At 40.7% G+C, this 22,126-nt stretch overlaps 1 protein-coding gene across 7 annotated transcripts in view; it reads left to right on the forward strand.

Annotated features, from left to right (window-relative positions):
* LOC102161653 (uncharacterized) overlaps nucleotides 1-22,126 on the forward strand; it is a 220,407-nt gene that overhangs the window by 62,408 nt on the left and 135,873 nt on the right. For all 7 annotated transcript variants that reach the window (XR_014830838.1, XR_014830836.1, XR_014830837.1 and 4 more), the window contains exon 3: nucleotides 21,044-21,191. The gene's annotated coding sequence lies outside the window, so the exon portion shown is untranslated. The remainder of the gene's footprint in view (nucleotides 1-21,043; nucleotides 21,192-22,126) is intronic.

The following is a 22,126-nucleotide window of genomic DNA, read 5'->3' on the forward strand; positions in this document are numbered from 1 at the left end:
CGTAGAGTCTGGAGGAGGACAGTTTAATCAGGCTGAGGGCAACTTTAAGGGCTTCTTGGTTGGTTGTAAATTCTCGAATCCTGAGTACTTCCTATCAGTTGAGGCTTCATTCATCTCATGCACAGTCTGTTTCCAGGCTCTCTGTAGCCTCCAGAGGTGTCCTGTTCAAGACCAACTCGGTAAATCCTTGCCTGGTAAACGCATGAGCCACCGGTCCCTCCCCACGTTGCTCTTTCCCTTCATGACCTGGAAGGAACATCTACAGCCTTTTGAGATGGAGACACTCTCCCATTATAGAAAAGCGTAGTGATAGAAGGCAGTGGCGGATGAATTGAAAATGCTTGTTTTTGTTTTATTAACTAGTTGGAGCGAGAAGAAAAGCAGGAGGTGGGAAGAACCTAACCTACCTGTGTCACACAGTTGATATGTTCCTGTGTCAATCAGTAAGAAAAAAGGGCATCTCAAAAAACTTACTTTTCCTGCATTTGTGTGCGTATCTGGACACCATTAATTCAGTTAGCCTCTAGTAGTGTCATTTAGTCTACAAAAATTAACACCTCATTAAGAAAATTAGTATGAAAATTAGGTAACTGTGGAGAAATTATTGCCTCAAAGGGCAAAGTTTTAAAAGATGGCGTTAATAGGTTGGCACATTTAATTAAATATGCTCTAAAGACAGCATCTGCCTGATGAGAGAGGAACACACGTAGAGGGAGAAACTGCAGCGTCTCCGCAAGGTCTGTCATTGCCTAAGCAGCACATCATTCATTAGTCGTGCAGCATGAGGAGCATACACATTCGGAAGGGTGTTTTGACACGCACCCACCTTGCAAAATACACCTTCTCCCTTTAGAGTGAATGTCATGATTCTCAGATCTCAGTAGCTTGAGCTTTTGTTTGCACTGGCTTTCGTTTCTCTAAAGATGGTGACCTTTCTGTAGTTACTTCATTTGTCACCTATTTATTGAACTTGATAAGCACCAAGCCCAATCAGGCCCTGGGTATGTGGTGATGGAGGAGGCAGCTCTGCCCCTGCTCGAGTGGGGCCAAACATTTAATGCGAAATTATGGCATAAATAAAAGTGTCTTAATATCGAAAGGGCCTTGACGTTAACTTAGAGTTGATCTTACCCTAAAATGCATTTATGTTTAAAGTCGGATGCTGGAGTAGACTTAAAAGTAATCTATTGTCCTCATATTCCCATCCAGCTTTTTAAAAGCCACGGCCGAGTAGTAACTTGTGATCCCAACCTGCGTTATCAGTACCAAGAGCCTATTAATCAAAGAATGGCATGTTCTCACAGTGGGTTTTATTGACGCCATCAAATGATGATTGTGAAGAAATACGTGTTATATAGCTTAATTTAATAAAATAAGACAGCAGTATAGGTATTGGCATCATTATAACTACTAAAAATAGAAAGAAAAAAATTGAGTTTAAATACATCAAAATACTAACCATAGTGATATTAGCACATTGGTAAGGGGATCCCAAGAGAGAAGGGCTTGTACCAACAGGTTCCCCAAATCCTAGAGGTTAGGGTGAGTGGCTAAGAAACCATTTGAAATGCAACAGGAGGTTCAGCATTAAAATTCATTAACTCACCTGGTAAATTATGAAACCTATGTTAGAGTTTGTCCTGTAATAATCAGGGACTGATCCAGATTTTACAAGGACTGAAGTTTATAATGTATGAGCTTATACAATTTGCTTTTCTAAAAAAAGTAGGTATTATTTTTTAGAGCAGCTTTAGATTGACAGCAAAGTTAAATCCTGTCTGGCCTCTACCCACACAAATGCACATCTTCTGCATTTTCTCATTCTCAACATCCCCCACCAGAGTGGTTCATTTGGTACAGTCCATGAACCTACACTGACACATAACCCAAAGTCCATAGTTTAAATTAAGGTTAACTGTTTTTTTTTTTTTTTTTTTTGGTCTTTTTAGGGCCACACTTGAAGCATATGGAGATTCCTAGGCTAGAGGTCCAATTGGAGCTATAGCTGCCAGTCTACCCCATAGCCACAGCAATGCCAGATCTGAGCCGCGGCTGCGACCTACACCACAGTTCATGGCAATGCCAGATCCAGACCCACTGAGTGAGGCCAGGGATCAAACCTGAGTCCTCACGAATAATAGTCAGATTCACTTCTGCTGAGCCATGATGGGAACTTCAGGGTTAACTTGGTGTTGTACCTTCTGTGGATTTGAACAAATGTAAAATGACATACATTCTTTATAGTATCCAGTAGAGTATTTTCACTGCCCTAAAAATCCTCTCTGCTCTGCCTAGGTTCTGCTCTCCCTTCCCCAGCCCCTGGCAACCACGCATCTTTGTATTGTCTGTAGCTTGGCTTTTTCGAGAATGTCAGAGTTAGAGTCATGCAGGATGTAGTCTTTTCAGGTTGGCTTCTTTCACTTAATGATACTAATTTAAGGTTCTGCCATATATTTTAATGGTTCAATAGCACATTTCGCTTCAGCATTGAATACTACCCCATCATCTGGATGGACCGCAGTTTATTTATCCATACACCTGCCGAAAGACATCTTGGTTGCTTCCAAATTCTGGACGTTTGACCAAGGTTGCTATAAGCAAATGTGTGCAGGTTTTGTGTGTATATATGTCTTCAGCTCATTTGAGTAAATAGCAGGGGATGCAATTGCGGGATCATAAGGTAAAAGGATGTTTAGTGACAAAACTGTCTTCCAAAGTGTATTCCCACCAGCAGTGTGTCACACTTCCTATTGCTTTCCATCCTCAGCAGCATTTGGTGGTGTTGGTGTTTTGGATTTTGTCCATTCTAAGAGATATGTAGTGTTATTTCATTGTTTTAATTTACAATTTCCTAAGGACATATCTCTACATCTTCATGTCTTCTTTGGTGAGGTGTCTGTTCAGTCCTTTTTTTCCCCCATGTTTTAAATCAGATTATTTTCTTATTGTTGAGTTTTAGGAGTCCTTTGTATATTTTGGATAACAGTCTTTTATCAGATGTGTCTTTTGCACATATTTTCTCCCAATCTGTGATGTGTTTTCTCATTCTCTTGACGTTACATTTACAGAGCAAAAGGTTTTAATTTTAATGAAATCTAACATAATAATTTATCTCAGGAATTATGCCTTCAGTATTGTACAATTTGCTTTTTAATTTTATTAAAATATAGTTGATTTACAATGTTGTACCAATGTCTGCTGTACAGCAAAGTGACTCAGTCATACATATATATACACACTCTTCTTTTTTTGTCTTTTTGTCTTTTTAGGGCTGCACCCACGGCACATGGAGATTCCCAGGCTAGGGGGTCTAATCGGAGGCTGTAGCCTCTGGCCTACGCCACAGCCACAGCAATGCCAGATCCATGCTGCATCCGTGACCTATACTACAGCTCACGGCAATGCCAGATCCTTGACCCACTGAGCGAGACCAGGGATCGAACCCACAACCTCATGTTTCCTGGTCGGATTCATTTCCTCTGCACCACGACGGGAACTCCTATATACACTCTTTTTAATATTATCTTCCATCATGGGCTATTTGGGGAGATCAGATATAGTTCCCTGTGCTGTACACTAGGACCTTGCTTATCCATTCTAAATGTGATAGTTAGCATCTACTAACGCCAAACTCCTAGTCCATCCTACTCCCTCCACACTCCCTCTTGGCAACCACAAGTCTGTTTGTTCTCCATGTATATATGAGTTTCCTTATGTTCATAGACAGATTAATTTGTGTCACAGTTTAGATCCCATGTATAAGTGATTTCATATGGTATTTGTCTTTCTCTTTCTGTCTTACTTCACTTAGTATGATAATCTCTAGTTGCATCATCCATGTTGCTGCAAATGGCATTATTTCATTCTTTTTTAAGGCCGAGTAGTATTCCATTGTATGTATGTACCATACCTTCTTAATCCATCCCTCTGCCGATGGACATTTACGTTGTGTATAGTGCCACTATGAACATAGGGGTGCATGTGTCTCTTTGAATTATAGTTTTGTTCGGATATATGCTCAGGAGTTGAATTGATGGATCATATAGTAGTTCTATATTTAGTCTTATGAGGAATCTCTATGCTGTTTCCATAGTGGTTGTAGCAATTTATATTCCCACTAACAGTTTAGGAAGTTGAAATTCATGATCAATAATTAATGAGTTGGAAAATGTTTTAAAATACGATAGAATAGAAAATATGATGGTAAATTTTATATTTGGTATAGTTTACATATAGTAAGAACTGTCCTTGAAACTTCTGTTTCTCTTTGTAAGTGTCTATACTGGTTGTTGTGTGAAGTGCAATTCTTATTGAGTATAGGCATCAAAAAAGAGACTGAAAGTCATGTTTGCGAGTAATAAACATTCACTCTGGAACAAATATTGAAGCTTTTTAGTTTTGAATATCTGAATACATGCAGAGATGTACCAGTTGTTGTGGTATTTGTGTGTTTGTGACCTTCTTTTAACCTTCAAAATTCAATAGAATCCTGCTGGTATATTTATGCTTGGAGGTGTGTCAAATTTGGTATAAAAATTAATATCTATTGCTGGATCTTCTATGTGTACTCTTCATATGTAACTGTTGACTTTCTTGTGTCTTCTGATCTTGCCCATTAAATTCTTGTTCACAGAAGGGTTTCTTTTGATGAAACCTGAGATGTGCAAAGAACAAAATATATTCATTTTTAATCCTTGGTCAGCCAGGGAGGAAAAGAGCCTGCGACATTGTGGACTTGAAGGAACCTATAGTTACCTCTGTTTTACAGAGTAGAGAACACAGAATACCAAAAGCGTGTACTTTTCCCCAAACAATGATTTTGTTCTTTTCCCTCTTAGGCACATGGACACAGAATTTTCTGATCATCACTTCCAGCAATTACTTCAACATCCCTGAGCTATTCAAGGCTCAGTTGGGACCATTCTCACTTTCTTTTTTTTTTTTTTTGGTCTTTTTTTGCTATTTCTTGGGCCGCTCCTGCGGCATATGGAGGTTCCCAGGCTAGGGGTTGAATCGGAGCCGTAGCCTCCGGCCTACGCCAGAGCCACAGCAACACGGGATCCGAGCCGCGTCTGCAACCTACACCACAGCTCACGGCAACGCCAGATCGTTAACCCACTGAGCAAGGGCAGGGACCGAACCCGCAACCTCATGTTCCTAGTCGGATTCGTTAACCACTGCGCCACGACGGGAACTCCCATTCTCACTTTCTATGTCCTTGTTGTCCTGGTTTTGGTTCCTGAGTACGAAACCGTGCAAAGCCGAGTCTGCCTACCTTGGAAAGTTTTATCCCAGGAGCAGCTTGGCTTTTCCAGAGAGATTTTACGCTTGTTTTAGGGCCGTGATTATGACTGAGATGACTGAAGCTCATGATGAGCCCAAGATGAACAACTGAGGGTTCTGTGCACAACAGGAAGGAACTGGGGGAACTGCGTTATAACAGAAACTAAAATTAGTATCGCTTAATTACAATGATTAGATTCAGAGAGTACAGTCAGATTGGACTACCAATGCCCTGTATTCCTTTTGCTGCCTTTATCTTACCATTAATTTTTCCCAGAAGATATCATGGTAAACTTTACATCAGACTCATTCAGTTGTAATATACATTTTTAGGACTCCCAATATTATAATCACCTATTAATATTTCAACTTAAAAATCATTTGGTTATTAATACTGATAGGACATATCCATTAATGAAATTTCTTTTAAAAGTAAATTAAACTATGAAAAAATATTATTTGCATTTTAAACTCAGTGTATGATAGATCAATGATGAATAACTTTTAATGTGTTAAAAGCAAGTCATTAATTAAAACAGTATTTATTAACATCGTCTGCACCACATAGCATGTGATATGAATTAAAGGGTCTTTAGCAAGATACACATAATGAATATAAATCAGTATTTTTTGAAATTCATCTATAATTGTTCATTGGCTATGTGCCCTTATTTAAAATAACCATTATAATTATAGTTAAACCATTAATATTTATGAAAGTTGTGTATTACAACCTAAACTCTCTCCTCAGACCTCCCCAGAACTCCTGTAGCAGCTACTGCTTGGTCTTCTCACTTAATATGTATCCTCCCCCCCGCCCCCGAGTTATTTGGTACATTCGGGAAAGTGCTCTTCTTCCATGTTTAGACAGCCTGGTCTTTTGTACGCTCTGGGTCACTGTCGCACATGTTCCCCTGTGCTTCGAACACACAAGTAGTCAAAAATCAGTCTCTGACTGATGCGGAGATGAGCTTTCCATCACTTAGTGGGAAACACTGTGACGTTGCACACTGCTCCATTAAATAATGGGTCTTTGGCATTTATGCATTTAGCATTTTCCATGCCATGTTTACACAACCCCCGAAGGTACATAATATGCAGTAATTTGTAATCACGTTGAGGCATAAATTAATCAAACGCATCTTATCTCACAGAAATGTTATTATTCTCATTTAATTCAGACTATCATTTATATCTCAAAATCACCCCGTGAGTTGGATATTACTCTTTCAGCTTGACAGAAGAGAAAACTGAAGATAACACATTCTCCAGTCGGATGTACACAAAATACTTTGTTAATAACTTGGGATATGTTTCTTAGCCATATTGTTGATCTGCTGTCTTGGGATTTTGTAACTTATTTCCAGTGAAATGATTCAATTATGTAGCTCTTAATGAAAGGAATGGATTCTAAAATGCATGCTTTCAAGGGATTAGGATTTAAGACATCTCAGATCTTATTTGGAATTAGAAGAAGTACAATTCATACATATATAAACTAATAGATACCAATACCATTGTAATTATAGTATCAGTGTGAAAAAAATACTGACATTTGCAATGCGGCTTTTCTGCACCGTTTGGGAAGCACTGTGAAGCTTCACAAGCATCACTCTTTAACCATTTCTGTAATTTCCAGGGATATTGTTGTATTTCTTGTTCCCATGGCAACTACCATAGAGGGAACGGTAGAATTCCTTGGTAATGATGATTACTTTATTCAATAGGTTCACAAGGGTAAAATGTGTACCCACAATCAGTCATAATCATAATAAAATCATAGTCACAGGGAAACGAAGTGAAGGATTTTTTTAAAGTTTCACTTGGTAAATTTTTAACCTCCCAAACTTTCTTTAAAATAGTTTTTATTGTTTTTAAACTGGTTGAGTCAATTATTGCCTAAGTTCCTTTCTGTAAGGACTGGCTACTTTGCTTTTTTCCTTGGATCCAGAAATTGGTATTTCATTTAGACAGGGCCTGAGGTAGCACAGGCCCATAAAGGAGTGTGTGGACACCTGATTTTTATAAAAATGTGTGGCAACAGATAGTCACAGCCATAAAGAAGTTCATTCTTTTAACATATAAGTATACTTTTGGAATCTTTCCTAAGAAAATGACTTAATTAAATTAAGTGACCATTCGTATGAAGGTGCATATTACTTTATTTAAGATTAGAAATAAAGGTAACTGCAGTGTCCAAAGGAATGGAAATGTTTAGTAAATTATGGATTAATAGGTTGGAAGTATGAAATAAATATGGAGACTACATATAAACATGAAAATATTTTTTATTTGTTATTTTTCTTCTCTTTGCAGGTATGTATGTATGCCTTTGTGTTGGTATGCATACACACACACACACACACACACACACACACACACACACACACAAAACATGTACAGGTGTTTCTGCTATAACACCATACATGATTGTTGAAAAATGTCATGTTCTGTAAAACCTCACACTAAAATGAGCGTGACCACCCAAAACCTCTGCAACCCTGAAACTAAATTACCAAGAAAAACAAACTATTGGTACCTGGAAAGATGACGTGGTAGTTCAAAGAAGTTTTCTTTGGAGGCATTAAAAGCACATAGGAACAGTATTGTGGGGATGCCAACCTGCAGGCACTGAGATACCACAGATGGAAGCAGAGAGCTGAGCCAACAGGGCTGCCGTTAAGGTGGCACTGACAGAAATGCAACCTACTGTGACCCAGAAATCATTCCAGGTTGGAAAGCAGCCTCTCTGGGGAAGGAGAAAATCTAGGTGACCTTGGGTTTGATAATGAGTTTTTAGATACAAAATGAAAGACATGATCCATGAAAAAAAGAGTGATAAGCTGAACTTCATTAAAATTAAAGATTTCTGTTCAGCAGGAGACACTGTCAAAAGAATAAAAAGACAAGCCATAGACGAATAGAAAATATTTGCAAAAGCCATGTGCAGTAAGATAGCTGTGTTATATTAAATGTTGATGTCTGTGGAATTCCCTTTGTGGCTCAGAAGGATGGGGACCCAACACTGTCTCTGTGAGGATGTGGGTTCCATCCCTGGCCTCACTCAGTGGGTCGAGGATCTGGCATTGCTGCAAGCTGTGGTGTAGGTCACAGATGCCGCTTGGATCAGGTGTAGCAGTGGCTGTAGCATAGGCCTGTAGCTGCAGCTCTGATGTGACCCCTAGCCCGGGAGCTTCCATATGCTGCAAATGCAGCTGTAATAAGAAAAGAAAATATTTTTGATGTCAGTATATCTATATTACCTCAGGTGTTTTTTGGAAGTGCAATATTCATACCTAAGTGGAATGATGATTTTTAAACTTTACCTGTTATTTTCCTTGTACAGGCTGAGCTAATGCATCTTTTCTGCATTACATTTCTTCTTAAAATGCCCGATGAGGATTTGATGCATGTTAGTTTTGTCACACAATCAAAAAGCCATATTTCCAAGAAAACTTGTGGGTTTATAAATAAAAGATTCAGTCACATCTTCAGCATTATTTTATGAAAACGTCATTTTCTCAACCAGAGCAATCTTGACAATTGGGTCGGAAATTTTTTTTTCTGGGGTCTGTCTCGTGCATTTTAAGGTGTTTACCAACAACTATGTTTCTACCCACCAGTTTCCAACAATGTGAAATAAGTTACATAAAGTCAGTTGATAATTAGATAATCTAATATTTAAGGAAATCATACAATTCCTAAGGATACAGTGAAAAACTCTTGCTCTAAAAAAAAACAAAAAAAAAAAAAACAAAAAAAAACCAACTGATCTTACCATCTTCTTAACATTCAAGTTGATAAAGCGTAACCAAATACTTTAAATGAAAAGCCAAGATCAAAGTGAGTATTTTTATTATATTAAAAAATACGCAGGAAATTAGATATATATTCTTCTTGTAGTGCCGAGGCCTGCCTCTAAATATATATTTAGTTGGAAAACATAATCCCAGTAAATCGTTTTAAGTTTTAAAATCTTAATATTCCAACCAACAGTGTTCTCTGAATTCTGATATGTTCAAAAACCGGGAAAATATAAAAATGGGAATAGTGAGTTCTCCGACTTAAAATAAGAAGGCAAGAATTTCATGAACCGTTTTCATCACAGAGGGAAATATGAAGAGGAATAAAGAAAGCCATGGCCCTTGATTTCATGATAGCTATATTAATAAGATGTTTGTGAATTTCCATATAGTCACACTAAGAAATCTGTCTTGCAAAAATAATGCTTTTGGAATATGGAAATAATTAACCACTTTTGCTTAATGTGTGATTTAGAATAAAGGTTAAAGTGATCACAATTTTGCCAACAGTATAAAATATTCTGCACAAAGAAAATATATATCACATTCTTTTATAGAATAGGTTTTTGTATTTGGGTAGGAAAAATACACTGATGTTAAGCTTTGAGTGGAATTTTAAGAACAGGAACAGCTACTGACATTATTAGAAAAGGAAATATTATTGTAGGCAGCTTTTCATTTGAAACGGCTGAAACTGTTGCCATTGAACTCTGCTGCTTTGTTAGTTATGCAGACAGCTTTGCAGGAGGAAGCCTGGCACAACTTACAGGGAATTCTGTTTCATGTCTCTATCAGAGGAAGAAAAGTTTAAAAATATGCCAACATTCAGCATGAGAGAGGCTGTCATTAGGCACTGCCATGTTGATTGGTGCAAAAGTAATAAAAAATACCTTATATTAGTCAGGGTTCTCTAGATAAACAGAACTAATAGGGATTTATATATACATATATGTATATTATATAGTATATACATATATGTGTACTTTCAAATATACATATATACATTTTATATTATCCACACATATATAATGTATCATATACGTGAAGAAATGTGTGTTATAAAGAATTGGCTCATGTGGTGATAGAGGCAAGGAGCCCCAGGACCTGCCATCAGTGCACTGGGCACTCAGGAGACCCGGTGGTGTAATTCCGTCTAAGCCCAAAGGCCTGAGAGCTCTGGACACTTATGATGTCCATTCCAGTCCAGATCTGAAGGACCAAGAATCAGGAGCTCTGAGGGCAGAAAAAGATCACTATGGCAACTGATACAGGCAGGCAGGCCCTGCCAAATCCTTCCTTCCTTCCTCGTCTCATGCACTTGGTCCTCAGTGGATTGAAGGACTCTCACCCACATGGGGAGGGAGCAGGGTAGGGATGCACGTAGACTTACTGTGTCTACCAACTCAAACGCTAATTCCATCTGGAAATGCCCGCTCAGACACACCCAAGTATAAGGTTTAGCCAAATACCTGGGCACCAAGACCCTGTCAAGCTGACACATAAAATTAGCCATGGCGTAACCCGAACTTCTAACTCAGAATTTTACTTTTCCTACAGTAACTTACACAAAGATGTTTCTTGCAACCCATCGTGATACAAATTTGAAAATGACCTAAATTTCCTTTATTATTATTATTATTCTTTTTAACTGTTATTTCCCCAATATAATTTTTTTTCTACTGTACAGAATGGTGACCCAGTTACACATACATGTACACATTCTATTTTCTCACATTATCGTGCTCCGTCATAAGGGACTAGACATAGTTCCCAGTGCTACACAGCAGGATCTCATTGCTAATCCATTCCAAAGGCAATAGTTTGTATCTATTAACCCCAAGCTCCCCAACCACCCCACTCCCTCCCTCTCCCCCTCCCCCTTGGCAACCACAAGTCTGTTCTCCAAGTCCATGATTTTCCTTTCTGTGGAAAGGTTCATTTGTGCCTTATATTAGATTCCAGATATAAGTGATATCATATGGTATTTGCCTTTCTCTTTCTGACTTCACTCAGGATGAGAGTCTCTAGTTCCATCCATGTTGCTGCAAATGGCATTATTTTTTTCTTTTTTATGGCAGAGTAGTATTCCATTGTGTATATATACCACATCTTCCTAACCCAGTCATCTGTCAATGGACATTTAGGTTGTTTCCATGTCTTGGTTATTGTGAATAGAGCTGCAGTGAACAGGCAGGTGCATGTGTCTTTTTTAAGGAAAGTTTTTTTCCAGATATATGCCCAAGAGTGGGATTGCTGGGTCATAAGGTAGTTCTATGTATGGATTTCTAAGGTATCTCCATACTGTTCTCCATAGTGGTTGTACTAGCTTTCATTCCCACCAACAGTGCAAGAGGGTTCCCTTTTCTCCACACCCCCTCCAGCATTTGTTATTTGTGGACTTATTAATACTGGCCATTCTGACTGGTGTGAGGTGGTACCTCATAGTAGCTTTGATTTGCATTTCTCTAATAATCAGTGATATTGAACATTTTTTTCATGTGCTTGTTGGCCATCTGTACATGTTCCTTGGAGAATTGATCTGGTCGTCACCGAGCAAGGTCCCGGGCTGACCTAGTTCAGCACGAATTATCAGGCTTAAAGCGGTGCCCACCTATTGTCTACTCAGATCTTTTGCCAATTTTTCCATTGGGTGATTGGCTTTTTTGCTGTTGAGTTGTATAAGTTGCTTGTATATTCTAGAGGTTAAGCCCTTGTCAGCTGCATCATTTGAAACTATTTTCTCCCATTCTGTAAGTTGTCTTTTTGTTTTCTTTTGGGTTTCCTTTGCTGTGCAAAAGCTTGTCGGTTTGATTAGGTCCCATTGGTTTATTTTTGCTCTTGTTTCTGTTGCTTTGGGAGAATGACCTGAGAAAAAATTCATCAGGTTGATGTCAGAGAATGTTTTGCCTATGTTCTCTTCCAGGAGTTTGATGGTGTCTTGTCTTACATTGAAGTCTTTCAGCCATTTTGAGTTTATTTTTGTGCATGGTGTGAGGGTGTGTTCTAGTGTCATTGATTTGCATGCAGCTGTCCAGCTTTCCAAGCAATACTTACTGAAAAGACTGTCTTTTTCCTATTTTATGTTCTTGCCTCCTTTATCAAAGATAAATTGACAAACAAGTGTCTGGGTTTATTTCTGGGTTCTCTATTCTGTTCCATTGGTCTATTTGTCTGTTTTGGTATCAGTACCACACTGTCTTGATGACTGTGGCTTTGTAATATTGCCTGAAGTCTGGGAGAGTTATGCCTCCTGCTTGGTTTTTGTTCCTCAGAATTGCTTTGGCAATTCTGGGTCTTTTGTGGTTCCATATAAATTTTTGGATTATTTGTTCTACTTCTGTGAAAAATGTCCTGGGACATTTGATAGGGATTGCATTGAATCTGTAGATTGGTTTGGGTAGTACAGCCATTTTTACGGTATAATAGAGATTGTCTAAATAAACTTGGCGCATTCTTTTTTTTTTTTTTTTTTGTCTTTTGTCTTTTTGTTGTTGTTGTTGTTATTGTTGCTATTTCTTGGGCCGCTCCCGCGGCATATGGAGGTTCCCAGGCTAGGGGTCCAATTGGAGCTGTAGCCACCGGCCTACGCCAGAGCCACAGCAACGCGGGATCCAAGCCGCGTCTGCAACCTACACCACAGCTCACGGCAACGCCGGATCGTTAACCCACTGAGCAAGGCCAGGGATCGAACCCGCAACCTCATGGTTCTTAGTCGGATTCGTTAACCACTGCACCACGACGGGAACTCCTTTTTTTTTTTTTTTTTTTGTCTTTTGTCTTTTTGTTGTTGTTGTTGTTATTGTTGCTATTTCTTGAGGTAATTTTTTTTTTTTTGTCTTTTTGCCATTTCTTGGGCCGCTCCTGCGACATATGGAGGTTCCCAGGCTAGGGGTTGAATCAGAGCTGTAGTCACCTGCCTACGCCAGAGCCACGGCAACACAGGATCCGAGCCGCGTCTGCAGCCTACACCACAGCTCAAGGCAACACTGGATCATTAACCCACTGAGCAAGGGCAGGGACCGAACCCTCAACCCCATGGTTCCTAGTCGGATTCGCTAACCACTGTTGGCGCATTCTTGATGTGTTTGTGGGAGAGGGTGAGCATGATGTCTTACTCCTCCACCATCTTATCCGTCTCCCCAGGCCCATTCCTATAATGGCATATTCTGCAGCTTTGAAAAGGAGCCAGGAAGATTCTGTACTTACTGACATGAAAATGTCTCATGATGTAGTATTGCAGAGCAAAGGCAGAAGCCGTGTGTACCACAACCATGTACTGCGGCAGCGTTACTTTCTTCCTTGTGATGAACGTGCAGTTGGCTGTTAGCGTTAGAAGCTGAGTGAAGCAGATATAGGACCCCTGTACTCTCTTTGGCGCTCTTCTGTAAATCCCAAATCATTTCAGAATCAAAAGCCGACTGTGCACACTGCAGTGCGTTCACACTCTGCCATCGACCCTCTGCCGTGGAATTCATTATTAACACGGAACATGATGGTCAAAATAAGTGACGAACATGGGAAGGAAACACGAGGATTTGTGAGCAAGTCCTCGGGAGGCTGGTGTAAATACAGCGAATGCGACACCCAGGCCTCCCGGGCCCTTATCTCACACAAGCGCCTGTCGCAGAAGGGACAGGGCTGCTAAACAGGTGGAGGCTGGAGTTGCAAATCCCAAGTCGCAGGGCCTTCAGTGCCCTCACGGATTCAGGTGAGTAACTAGCTGTTTGCGCCACCCTCCCATTCCGGACTTGGTTCTTTAATAAAACACTGAGGTCTCCAGGGAACTTTGTGGAGAGAGTGGAAAGTCTATACTTTCTTCCCACCAGACTGGGAGGTTACAGAGGTGAGGAAAATTGATTTTTCTTAGGAGAAATGTGCTTTTGTAAGCTTGTCCACACTCCAGCATGTCACGTGGAATTGCCCCAGCAGAGGATTCCGTTCCATCCCCTCTCTTATATCACAGCTTGTTCTAGAAAGAGCCAGGCCTGGTGGAGGAGTCGCAATTTCCGGCCTTTGTGGATATGAAATATCAGAGCATTGATAAGAAAGCAGAAGGAGAGAATCATACGTGTAGCAGCTGAACCAGAGCTATGACCAACACTCTCTTATCAGTGCTGTCAGGAGGGTGACTGATTTGCAGCAACGTTCAAAGGTCTGACAACAATGATCGTAGGTATAGTTGGGTGATTTTTTGTTCAAATATTATTTTATCTTGCATCATTTGAAAAGGTGTGGTGTAATTGCAGCAGAATTAATGTAATTTCTGGTGTTTAGGGGTATTATCTCCAAATATATTTCAATTAAAATGACATAGCTTGTACTTTTTAACTTTTTCCGTGATTAAGCTTTCTTATTTGTATATTGTGTAACTCTGGAATTATTTACAGTGCGATCAAAGGCATCCTTTTCAATGTTCCTTCTTGACTTGAAAACCAGTTACTTCAGGTTAACCACTCAGCAACTGAGACGACGTGGTCCTTTCAGTCCCATGGCCCTTCATCCTTTGTTTTCCACACAGCCCCACCCTTAGACACACAGGAATATGCAGATTTGGGAATGAGTGGGGAGACGAGTTGGATTCAGAGCCAGTTTTGATCGAATGATCTCATTGCTTCCCCTGCACCAGGCATGGAGGCTGCACCCTGGAGTTCATGGTTTTCCAGTGGCACCACCTGTGGGATCAGCTCCCAGACGTGCCAGGAGTGTTTGGGACAGAACCACCAAGAAGGTTCAGACGCGCTCTGCTGCCAACATCGCCATCCTCATGTTCCAGCGTGGTCGGGTTTATTGTCATTTGAGGTGTGGATCTAGCTTAGCCTACATGCAGCATCCTTTTCTGTTGCGCTGAATCCCCCACCTCTTTTTCTGCCGTCATTTTATTCCATCCTAAGACCTTAGTGGTGACTTCCGTGTTTGCTGAACTGAGCTGTTCCTCCCCAGTCACCTCTGTTCCAAGACTCCTGTCTGTGGGTCTGTGTTCGCTCTACATTCAAAAACGTTCTGCTGGAAAATGAGCTGTGCTCCTCAGAGTTCAACTAGACAGGCCTCAAAAGCTGCGATTCTGAGTAGGACCTACTGGAGCCCCAGGTTTATGGTATAGTCAGGTGAAGTAAAGCAGCTCACATGAAATAAGCAGCTACACCACATCTGGGAACATTTTCAGGGTTTTTTGGTTATATTTTATAAATACCTACCATGCTCGCTGAAAAATCCCTAAGTTCAGCTGCAGTATAAACAAAACTGGAAGATTGTTTTCTCTGTGTTTTTCAGTTTATCTTGATGACATTTAAGCTCAGGCTTGGATTTAACTGTTGATTCCTCCATATAAAATTGGAACATTTAGTTTCAACTTCCTAGTGTTTCAGTTGCAATCTTCAATTCTTTATGTTTAAAGCGTTATCGTGGTTTATGGTTATTGTTCCCCTTGTTTTTAAGGTTCTTATTCTGCTATATTGGTTTATACTTCTCTTTGTTCTGATTAATGAAAGAGCAAATCGCCTCCAGTGATCTTTTAATTAAGTTGTATTAACGCTGTATCCAGTAATATCACTTCCTCCAATGATCTTTTAATTAAGTTGTATTAACGCTGTATCCAGTAATATCACTTCAAAGGGCACTTTGCTGGGGAAGCCTCTTACAAAAATACTGCAACCATATTTGACATTTGACTAATATTCCAAAGTTCAGGAACTGCAGCATATATATTCTAAATAAAGCAAAGTGACTCAGGCCTTTCTTTCTTCACTATGTTCCCTAGGTACCAACAAAGATGTCTTTCTTTTTTTTAATACAAAGTAAAACAGAGGGCGATGTTGACAAAGCAGGATTTGTTATTTGTAAAGCAATCCCACGAGGCCGTCCTATGCCAGGTCCATCACTGTTCAATCCCAGCTGACACGTAGAAAGCTGTGCATGAACCAAGCCTTCTCCTCGCTGTTTCAGAACCGTGCACATTATAAGATTAGTTGAAAGTTTTCAAACCCTCTAAAACATCAGAAGGTCAGGCACATGCTCTTCCACTTTGCTGGGCTGCCTCAGGAATCAGGGAAGACTTTTCTCTCTCAAGCTGCTGTGAACGTCCTCAGGCCAGGAAGTCAGAGGCAAGTCCCATGTGGACACTGGGTGTCCATGTGCAACTCTAGGTAAAACCATCGTCAGGGAAGGTTGAGACAGCGAGCCTGGTTGAAGAGCTCGTATAGTTAAAATGTCACTTATTTACAGAAGTAGCATTTATAACTCATATCATTAATGGAAGAAAAGGGAAATCAATTAACAGCTGAATAAGAACCAAACAACTTATATAGCGTAAAGAAATATGAAATAAAAGGGGATTGTAATGTGGATAAATCTAGTTCATGTGAGATTATGAAAAGAATCTCTTTAGCAGAGATGAAAAGCATAGAGAATGGATAATTCATGGAGAAACAAAAATTGCTTCTAAATGCAAAATAAGAATAAGCCATCATATAGCCAAATAAAGATTTTAATTTTTAATGCACCCTGAAATGCATCTGTGACTTTCAATGCTTTAAGATGTGAAAGGCCCAAGAGATCCAGTAAAAACAAAATAAAATAAAATAAAAGTTAAGTGCTACTTATCTGGTAAAAGTCAATAGTGCTCAGAGGACTGCAGGACTAAACTCTCAAGAACTTATCCAATGTATAGATATTTGTCCATTAAAACAAACCAACAAAAACCCTGAAACAAGCAGCATCAAAGTCTCTGAAGCAACTACCTTGCCCCACTGTTGGTGTGATCAAGGGTAACAGGAGACCATGCTCTTAGGAGCGCAGGTCTTTTGGGATTGGGGTTGGGGGAGAGGAGTCTGAGGGAGACTGCTTTCTTACGTGCTAGAGAATCCAGAATTGAAGGCTTGTAAGGAATTTGCCCCTGAGCAGTCTCTCCTAGGTCACATTCCTGAGTGAAATCTCACTCCAAGGGGACAGGGTTAATCTAGCAAATTCTATTTCCCTGCTGACCTCTTTAGGAGACACCCTGCCGTTTCGGAGAGTGGCATTTTAGCAGATCCTTCCGAGGCTCATTTCAGAGAACTGCTGTAAAATAATGGCTTGAAGGAAAAAGAAATTTAAAGGAGGAAGAGGTTAAAAAAAAGAAAGGCAATTTTTAATAAGCTTGAAATGCAACCTCGTAGATAATAAAATTGCTTGAAAGCGCCGTGCTACATGCACCTTTCAAAGCTGTTGTGCAGTTTCTGTTTTGTTTCACTTTTTTTTTTTTGCTATAAAAATACACCTAGTGTTTTCAGAGGTGGGCGGTAAGAAGGTACTGGTGCATGGTGGTTTCTCTTTCTATGGGGAAACGGCAGCTCAGCGGCCTGTCTTTATTAAAAGTCAAGACTTTTATGATCATTTTAAAGGAGGATTATTTTTTGCCTTCCTTACCCCTGCTTTTATTGAAGCTGAAGTGAATGTCATAGGCATCTTATACCTTTTAAAAGGCAGTGAGTTGGCTGTTTTCTATTCTCTGTTCTACTTAACAGTGAGAGAAGAGAAATTACATAAGGATATTTGGAATTAAACACTGAGAGTTCTGTTAGCACTTCTGACTTAAAAAATATCCTCAGAATAAATCCCCATATCCTCCTGGAATATTCCATGCACCAACACATATGTTAATATTTACTGAGTGAATAGTTGGTCAGTTTTAGTTATTTTAACTCCGTAAGCATATTTGCACATACTTCCTAAGTTCAAATTCTTTCAATCAGTTGTATCTTTAATTTTATTTTGCCTCTTTTTATTTTTTGTCTTTTTAGGGCCGCACCATGGCGTGTGGAATTTCCCAGGCTAGGGGTTGAATCGGAGCTGCTGCCGCCAGCCTACGCCACAGCCACCGCAACACCAGGTCCCGAACCGTGTCTTCGACCTACACGGCGGCTCACAGCAATGCAGGATCCTTAACCCATTAAGCGGGGCCAGGGATTGAATCTGCATCCTCATGGATACTAGTCAGGTTTGGTACCGCTGAGCCACAACGGGAACCCCCGTTATTTTGCCTTTTTTTTTATAACCTGGCTTCAAAACCTCTATTCCACAGCTACTCTCTCTCTCTTTTTTTTTTTTTTTTGTCTTTTTGTCTTTGTTGTTGTTGTTGTTGTTGCTATTTCTTGGGCCGCTCCCGCGGCATATGGAGGTTCCCAGGCTAGGGGTTTGAATCGGAGCTGTAGCCACCGGCCTACGCCAGAGCCACAGCAAAGCAGGATCCGAGCCACGTCTGCAACCTACACCACAGCTCACGGCAACGCCGGATCGTTAACCCACTGAGCAAGGGCAGGGACCGAACCCGCAACCTCATGGTTCCTAGTCGGATTCGTTAACCACTGCGCCACGACGGGAACTCCAAGAGCTACTCTCTCTTAACAGGAAGAGATCGTCCTCTGTCCTCAGTACCTGAGAACACGCAGGAAAATGGGAATGTCCAGAGGTCTTGGGCATGGGGAGTTGGGGTGGTGGGAGAATGTGTTATCTGGAGAGGGAAGAAAATTCCTCTTATTCTTTTATCTCAGAAACGTAAGGCGGAGAGAAAAGAAAGGATAGCTGGGCAACATACACAGGTTATTATTCCTCCATCCACGCGTTCATAGAGATATATTCTTAGGTGATGTCTGCTTCCCTGGTTGAGTTCCAGGCTCTAGAAGGTCCTCGATCATGATATGTCGGCCTTTCCCTGAAACCAAGAATGCCTCCCTCCTTCAGGATGAGATCTTGATGTTTTGACATCACTGCTTTTACTCGGTTTGTTTTACTCAATATATTTACACGGGTGACAAACCTTATTTCTGTTTTTACCAAGTGCCATGTGTATGCCCTACCTCTCCCTCACAGGACAACCATCACCTCTGTCTGGGTACTTGCTGTCTCTCCCTTTGTTTGTGGTAATGTCTTCTCTGCTGGTACTTACCAGCTTCAGCAGACCCACGCTGTTGCCAGAGCCTCAGGCAATGTGAGCAGGAAGGCCCACATTCTTGGACCTCGTTTCCTTGGTCTCAACTCTTTGGTCTGCTCTGATTCCAGATTCAGCATATTCCTGATCTTGTTTATGTCAATGCGCAGTTAAATTACAGTCTCGCTAGTTGGAACTTGGCCTTTGTGTCTAGTCTTCTGATTCGGTCTGAAAGTTCCTCACTGAAGGCTGACTTACGTTTGCTCCATGAGCTCCTCCAGCTGGTGGCCTCATCTCTCCGAGTCTCAGGTCCCACACCAAGACATAGGCAGCCCCTGAAATGTTGGGGCTCTTGGACACCAGAGATGATATACCAACTCCTGAGGATGAGCCTCCACTGTTTGCTCTAACAGTGATCTTTTGCCCCTGGAGTTTTGTGGAAGCTTCTCACTTCCTCAGAGATAAAGTTCAAGCTCATCCTCACCACGCCGTAAGAAGTGGGGATCCCAGTATAAACACAATATCCTTACTTTCTCTGTCCTCCTAAACAACCTACTTTGCCTCACTCTTACTCTCTGTACCTTTCACCTTTCTTTAATGCATCACCTGATGCTCCAGATGCCTCACCCTGTTGATAACCTTCAACTTGGCGTTCCATTCTACCTCTTATCAGGAAGTGTTTCTAATTTGAGAAAAAGGAGTTATCACTTCCCAAGACTGGCTATCAGAAAGCTATGCATCCCAAATTACTTCTCGTAGTTTCTAGCTATCATTTTCCCTTACTAATACTCCAACGACTCATTCCTTTGGCATGTACACAATGCAACATTACTGTGCTAACGCAGTGTTTTCTGTCCTACACACCCTGGGGTTTTGCGCATTTCCTCGTGTTCATCTTGAATTATGAACATCTGTGGTCAGGAAGAGATCTTTGCAATTCTCTTTCCACAGCGCCCTGCATCATTAAGCCAAGGTTGGCAATGGCAGCATTAAAGACGACTGACTTAGCCTAGAAGACAAGGAACTTTGCCTCTTGTTTCTAAAGGACGATGATCAAGGAGGGAGAAGGGTGAGAGGGTTGTTCTTTTGGTCTCTGCAAGTCAATTCTCAGCAGACTTGGTACACAAACTATTAAATTTAAAGAGCACTTTAGCTCACTGAATGTGTCTCACTGAATTTTACTATATCCGGACAAGCCTACTCCACCCTAGAGGAGAAACTGTAGAATTATGTTTTTGCTTTTTCTTTTTTATTTCTCAGCATTTCACATGGACGTTTTAGTTTGAAATGCATTTTACATCTGTCATACCAAAGAGTGCAGAGGATGTCTATGTAGAAGAATAGATAGAACTTTTCATATATGACTAAAACCTGGAAATATAGGAGTATATGTAGAAGAATGTTCAAAAATTGAAAAGTGGATCATTAGTCAAAGATAGAAATGTAGTTCTTTATTGAGTATTTTGGGGCTTTTATCAAAAGTTGTCTGACAGCATCGTGAGACATTCATTTAAAACTGTTTTAACATATTAGAACTCAAGTAATATATAGAATGGACTAACTTCAAAAAAAGCATGGCTTAGGTTTTTAAGTTAATAGAACTACATAGTAATGTTATAAAAATACTTGTATGTGCATGCGTATTCACAGAGAGAGCACTTTTTTTGACTTAATATTTCAATTTTACTATAGTTTTTAATTTGTATGTTTAAATCCATGTTCTATGTGAATGTTATTCCATATGCCCCCCAGTTTATGTGTCTACCTGAAGGGTTTTGTTTTGGTTGTTTCTCCTTTAATTGGCTGCGCAGGAAGATCCATCCTGCATTGTGAGTCTAGCATTTTCTTCATTGTCTCCCGCGTCCTGTTGTCTGTGCACACACAGCATGGCCAGCGCCACATCTGCCTCCTTCCCCGTGCGACCACTCGGAATTCCAAGCGCCCCTCCACGCAGAGCATGCCCATGTGTTCAACATCTGGTGCAGAGACCCAGAGCAGAAAAATCGAGGACTCACGTTAGACTAAAGCAATTCTTTTTTCTCTCTTATTATAGGTACTGCAGGGAGCGTCTGCTGGGCCCCCTCCATGTGTTCTGGACAGGCTGGGGTCCTGGGAAGGGTGCACCACCCAAGTGCGGGGGTGGCATTCAAGCTCGACACAGAACCTGTGAGAATGGGCCTGACTGTGCTGGCTGCAGTGTGGTGAGTAGTCCTCCTCGTCTCCAGCCCATACTCCGGAGCTCAAAGCCCAGAGTCAGCACATACTAGGTGCTCTGCACACAGTAGGTCCTCTGCACACAGTAGGTCCTCTGCACACACTTGTCCACTGCAAACATTAGGTGTTCTACAAACACTAAATGCTCTACACACACCAATTTCTGCAAACTCTGGATGTTTTGCGTACACTAGATGCTGTGAATTATACAAGTTGCTCTGGTTAATGAGAATGTCCAGAGGAAATACTGAAAGGTCAGGGTAGCCTATAGGCTTACCTAAGCTAAGTAGAGCTATCCTAGAAATTTCTCAGTTCTGATTGCTGAGCCATGACCAAAAAAAAAAAAAAAACCGTTAGACTGCTTAATATTGGTCACTGCGTTTGGTCTGGGAAAATGGAGGGGCATTCCATTCTAAGCTCACATTAAGGTACAGAACAAAGGCTGAACCTGACACACTGAGGTTAATAAAACTCTCAAGTCATTACAAGCTGGTACCAATTCAGAGGAAATACATCACAATTTATGGCTTCGTTTTTCTCTGCCTTCACAGATTATATTTCCTTTCACACCTAAATGCTCAAATAAAGTTCCATTTGGGCAAGCACTTTCCCAAAGGCCCATTGTTGCTCTTCCTGCACCATCATCTCTCAGAATGACTGAGCACAGAGAGCTACTGGGCTTTCATCTCACTGACCTGTCCCTGGAGCTGGCCCTGCAGAATGAATGCAGAGATGCTGGGGTTGTTTTGGTGAAGCGGTTCAGCCTGAGAAGGGCAGATCTGGCTTCCTCCCTGACCTTTCCACTTTGTCTTCACAGCCCACTTTGGCCCCTTGGTCCATGAGGTTGTTATGATGTTTTTTTGCTGCTGGAAAGCTTTTTTTTTTTTTTTTTTGAAATGCAAAAAATAAAACAGCCATGATA

The sequence above is a fragment of the Sus scrofa genome, chromosome 16 (assembly GCF_054392235.1).
Source record: "Sus scrofa isolate SSC_HxYL_T2T_F1_AM1 chromosome 16, Sscrofa_HxYL_maternal_Yorkshire_Landrace_v2.0, whole genome shotgun sequence".
In the NCBI taxonomy this organism is placed as follows: Eukaryota; Metazoa; Chordata; class Mammalia; order Artiodactyla; family Suidae; genus Sus; species Sus scrofa.